Consider the following 6,000-nt stretch of genomic DNA (forward strand, 5'->3'; position numbering starts at 1 on the left):
TATTAATAAAAACAATACACCTGGGAATTTAGGCATTTGCTAGATTTAAAAAAAAAAACTACAAGGATTAAGCATCTAGAATAGCTTTCTTGAGGTCCAGTTTAAAGGTTACAAGCAAAACAAAAGGACCTGGGTTTAGCATAGAGGAGTCCACAAGCCATAAAGAAACACAAGGAATAAACCTAATTGCGTCTTCCTAGACATTTCCTGATCTACTTACATATCTCGGGTTTTAAATGAGTAGTTTCTAGGTATGATACTGATGGTTTTTTCATACCTGGCCCAAACTCTTACAGCAGAGCTCTGTTTTGTTTGCCTCTCCCCAGGAGAACAATAACAGAGAGACAAAGGGGAGTCTTGTTTCAATTTTAAAAAGTTCTAGCCTTCCCATTGACTCTTTTGGCCAGGTGCCCACTCACTTCCTTTTACCTATGCATAATAGAGAGACTCTTTAACCCTTTACAGGTAGAGCAATTAGAGAATAGCTACTGTGAGGGATTTTATAGCTACTGGCTGGGTGGGTGTCCATAAAAGGGAGCTACCCTACCCCTTCATTTATCACAGGGTGTCTTCTTGTAACAACAGAGAATCCCTCTCAATCCATTTGCTTATGCCCGAGTAGGAAGTAAGGGCCCAATCTAGCAAAGCCATTAAGACTAGAGCTGGTTGAAAGTCGGAATTTTCATTCTGTGGGAAATTCCAAAATAAAAAATAAAGTTCTGTTTAGAAATGTAAATAGAATTTCGAAATTCCCTGCAAAAGGGAAAATCTGGAAAAAAAAATCAGTTTGAAATAATCAAAACATGTTGTTTAAAAAACTTCTAAGTGAAATTGAGCCTGAGCTTCTGGCTCAACTGTGGTTCCCAGAACTTCTAGGATCCTGACTCCCCATCAGGCTGCTGAGGAGCCGGGGCGCTCAGTCTTCCAGTTCTGTGGCTGGGAGCCTGGAAGCCTTGAGAGCCCCCAAAGCCTTTCAGGCTCTTGGGTCCGGAGCAGAGACCTTGAAGCCATAGGGCAGTCCGCATAGTGAGACTGCTCAGAGCTGCAGGCCCCAGAGCTGGTGGATTTCTGATAGAGCCCTGCCCGTGTGTGGTTCATGTTTTTGTGAAATATTTCAAGTTCAACAAACAAATTGGCATTTTCCAAGGAAACCGTTTTGTTGAAAAATCCAGCTTTAGTTCAGTGGGACTACTCACATGCTTCTATTCTATATTGGTTCTCTGATCTCGCTAATCACCATAGTATCTGAACACTTGCTTAAAGTTAAGCATGTGCTTAAATGCTTTCCTGCATTTAAGCCTTAGGTCTTATGTACACACAAAAGTTGTACCATTTTAATGACACCACTGTAACTAAAGCGGTACAATCCCTCTAATGTGGACACAGCCATATATCTATAAAACAGTGCTATATTGGTATATCCTTGTATATATATCCTGGTATTCCTGAATGGGAAGCACAATAAGCAATAGTGGTACAAGCACTTTTACACTGTTATAACTGCATCCACTCTCGGGGTTGTACCAGTATAATTATTTCATTAAAAATTACAAACCAGCCAACATGGTTCTACCAGTATAAACAGTGTATAGAACAGGACTTAGTGTGGATATCTGCTCCCTGTCCAGATTGACACTGGTAATCAATCTCTTGTTCTAAAGATGAAATCTAGAAATTAACCTAAACATTTAAAGTTCTTAAACATTAAAAAATGAAATGTAGAAATTAATCTAAACATTAGACTTTAACAAATGTAAAGATAATTAAAAGTTCATAGTAGAGCTTTTTCTCAATGCAGTTGTTCTCTTTAATTGCCTCGAAGCTGGATTTACATAATTTCAGGGAGTTTGAAAATGAAAGTTTGCACCTTACCTTTTCTTAAAGGTGATTTGCATATTGTTTTAAAATAGTTTCACAATAAAGGTCAGATGTTCACTGTGCCAAACAGCTGCAGACAGGAAGGCATTCATAATTTTGTTAAGTTTTCATTTTGGGTTTGCAAAGGTTGTTTCCATCATTCTTTTCTACCCCAGGTTTGCTCTCTTTGGTTCACAATTACTTAGCTTTGCTACTGAGCTCTTCTTTCTTTCTTTCTTTCTTTTTCTTTCTCTCTTACATTTTTAAAGCACATTAAAACCCAATTAACAAATTTCATCAAATTAAGCTTGATGGCCCGCAGACTCAAGGCTTCTGTTTAGCCACAGAACAGGTACAAGAACACATAGTATCAAACAAGCTTCACTCACATACGGTCACTAGCCCAGTCTATAAGCCTCAACCATGGCTTGGCAATGTGCAGGTGGTTTTAGGACTGATCTCTTTGTAATGCAAGTGCCACTGTCATAGTCCCCTTCAGTGAGGGGAAGCCAGATATTTTCAAATACTGGACACAAATGTCTTCAATTTCCAGGCTGATATCTAGAAATCGCAGAGATGGGCCCATCAGAAATGTCATAAGCAGACAGAGAGAGTCACTGCAGGCCACTGTGTTTGGGATCATTCCAGATGGAGACCAGAAGACAAAATAGGATCTTCATCCTCTTTCCCCTAACTTGTCTTCAAGGCCATGTTGAGTTTATGCCAAAACAGCGGAATCTCCTTCTCCTCCCGGGGCCACGTGAGGTATGTTTTCTTTTTCACCAGCTTTCTCATTCTGTGGTAGGGTGATAGACTATCACTGGGGATGTGTTCCACGAAAATTAGGACGAGGGCATCCATGTGTTCATCAAAGAGGCGAAAGCTGGCCACCTGCATCTCCTTAGAGCACCACTCACTTTCCAGGTAATGGTGGGTTATGACACAAATGGTCTTCCTGCTGGCATAGATGTTCTCCACAATGTTCTTCAGGATGCACTTCCCTGGTTCAAAGTCACGGTGGTGCAGACATAGCCTCCAGTGGTATTTGTCTTCCAGTGTGGGAAGGAGCTCATTAATCACCCACTCCTGGTCATGCGTGTTGTAGGAGACAAAAGCGTCATACTCGTATTTTTTATGTTGCCTCATCCTTTAGTAGCTCTTGTCATGAATATTGGCAAGGAGCAGGTGGTAAGCATAAATCCCCTGCCACCTCCAGGGAAAAAAGATGCAGGCTATCATCAGTAAAATAATTGTGGTTGTATTCGTAACAAACAGAATAAACTCATGGTCGACTGTGCAGGAGGAGGTGTGAAAGGCCCACAGTTTCCTTCCCTTATTGGCAAGTGGGAAAGCACAGGTGTACTGGTAGAAATAGATCATCTGAGTTTTTAAGTCATGAAGAGACCAATTGAGGAACATTTGGTTATCACAAGAACAAGTGAAAGGATTTTGTCTAAGATCCAAAAAAGTAAGGTAAGATAAAGCCCTTATGCGCTTAAGTTCAATTACATTTAGTTTGTTTCCAGACACTCTGAGTATGACTAGCTTAGAAAAGTTTACTTGGAGAACAAAATCAAGGGACTGCAGCCCTATTTTATTGAGATGTAGCTCTCTCAGCTTCGGTACAGGCTGGAACAGAGCTGGGCTAATGGGACTGATAGGATTGTTGCTCAAATCCAGTTCTTCAAGCATAGGGGTGTAACTAAAGGTGGCTGGATCCAAATTAGTGACGGGCAAGTTGCCAGCATGGATTCTCACTATTGATTCCAACCCTTGCAAGAAGTTAGATGGGAAATTCAGAAGCCCATTCCGATGTTGGCTGTTCAGAGAGGTATTTTAAGGACTTCAGGAGAATGAAGGGAGGGTTGTCAAGTTCTCCAGATGTCTCATAGGGGATGTAATTTTCAAAAAGCTGAAGATCAACCAATGAGTTTACTCCCTGGAAGATGCCTTTCTGGAAGGTTTGCTTGGTGATCTTATTTGTGGCAAGAAGCAGTGTCTGAAGGTGGCTCAGACCTTCAAAGGCTCCGGGTTCTATTGTGCTAATTTGGTTGTCCAGCAGGCTGAGAAACTGCAGAGAAGTCAGATTCCTAAAAGTTTCTTTCTTGATGGAGCTCATCTTATTTCCTGTTAGTTCCATTTTTTCCAGCTTCCCTAAACTATCTGAAAAAGGTTGTGAGATTTCCAAAAGGAGGTTCATTCCGATATTTAATTCCAACAAATTGTGTAGATCCGAAAACAAATCTGAGCTGATCTTAGTGATTCTGTTTCCAGTTAGATTGAGGTGCTCCAGGTTCTTTAGATTGGCAAAGTCATTTGGGACAATTTTCCTAATTTGGTTAAAGCCGAGATCCAGACTTTTCAGAGACGTTATATTCGAAGTTGCATTTGGTACTGCAGCGAACTCATTGTTTGCCAGGGAAAGACTCTGTAAAGAATTCAGGGGCTGAAAAGATATACACAGCACCACTTTAAACCTGCTGTGTGTCAGATCCAAATGCCATAAATGAGTGCAGTTTTCAAAGACAATTCCTTTAATGCTTTCAAATTTATTGCCTTGTAAGTGAAGAGTCTTGACATTTCGGTGCCAGAGGCATACTTTTTCTATGATATTGTCAGAATCAGTCAAGTTCAACTCATTTAGGTGGATCTCCTCTAGCAAAGAGCAATTCAGTTTTTGGACCACAGCCAATGTCTAGTGGTGTCATAAATATTCCTCCTAAATATAATCTCTTTAACCCTTTCAGGAAACAAGGGTCTTGTATAATCCATGTAATGTGGTTATGGGTGCCAGAGAAAGATAAATCCAGTGAAAGAAGTCTATACAAAGCATCAGTTGCAACATCAATGAAAGAGACTGGGTTATGGGATGCATCCAGTTCACGAAGCCACATGGGCACATTAACAATATCTTTGGTAGTGAAATTTGTTATATTGTTCTCTCTTATGTGCAGCTCTTCCAAAGATTTTACCTTAAACACAACATCCAAAGCATTCAGAGAATGTAACTTGTTTGATGATAAATCAATTACCTTTAACTTCATCAGGTGGGCAAAGGCAGATGCCTCAATCCTGTCAATATTATTTTCCCTAAGTAGCAAGACTGTAAGGTTCCCCAGCCCATCAAACATAGAGCTGGAAAGAACTCTCAGCTGGTTTGAAGTGAGGTTCAAGATCTTTAGGCTGCTTGTGTGAGTAAAAGTGCCTTCTTCAATTAGATGAATTTGGTTCTGAGAAACATTCAAGACTTGCAACAGACTCAGTTTGCTGAAGTCGCTCTGCCTCAGGCTTGCAATCTGATTCTCAGACAGATCTAAGTTGTTTACATTCCAGGGAAGATGACTTGGGACTCGAGGCAAGTTCTGATGATAGCACAGCACCTTTATCATTTTGCTCCACTGTTCATGGACCATACAGTTCTGCAGTGAGTAAGGAGTCACTCCTTGGACTTGGCTGTAGAAAATCAAGGCAGAGAAAAGCTGCAGGAACAACATCTCTCTAACTCCTGATCGCTCCTTAGTTCAAAACCAAGAAGAGTCGTAGTGAGGAGAAAGCTGAAAGTGAAATTAGTGCTCTTGTATAATCAGGAAAAGTCTCCAAATGCGGAAGAGAAAAATCCTCATGTTGCATATCACTATTAATAAAATATTGAGGTCTCTGTTTTCAGAAGAGCTGGAGTTAGTTGTGTTAGGGGGCTTATTCCTTCACCCACTTACTTCCCTGGTCCTTCTCGCATGAACAGAGAGCAACAATATCCAAAGTCCAAAGGTGCAAACAATTCGATGTTTATTGGGGTGAACTTCCAGCAAGCATGATTGCAGTTTCCTTCCTTAGTATCCTCCTTCCCAGCTCTGACACCACAGAGCCTTACACCTGTGTCCCTGTTCCCATTCCTACCCTTAGCCAAACATGATTCCAACTTCCTTACTCCCATTCCCTGTTCCCATTTCCCCCTTTAGCAAAACATGATTCCAATTTTCTTACCCCCATTCCCTGCTCCCATTTCCCACACCCAGTCACTTCCTCATTGACTACAGATTATATAGTAAAACTTGAGTTCTGCTTAGCTATACCTTAACCAATCATTTTCCTGAAATTTAACTAACCAATCCTAACATATTGTAACATGATTATGTAACCAAT

The 6,000-nt window shown here is 40.7% G+C and overlaps 1 pseudogene; it reads right to left on the minus strand.

Annotated features, from left to right (window-relative positions):
• Positions 1-2,496: 2,496 nt before the first annotated feature.
• LOC125641218 (uncharacterized) lies at positions 2,497-5,351 on the minus strand (annotated as a pseudogene).
• Positions 5,352-6,000: the final 649 nt, after the last annotated feature.

Source organism: Caretta caretta, chromosome 8 (assembly GCF_965140235.1).
Source record: "Caretta caretta isolate rCarCar2 chromosome 8, rCarCar1.hap1, whole genome shotgun sequence".
NCBI classification, from domain to species: Eukaryota; Metazoa; Chordata; order Testudines; family Cheloniidae; genus Caretta; species Caretta caretta.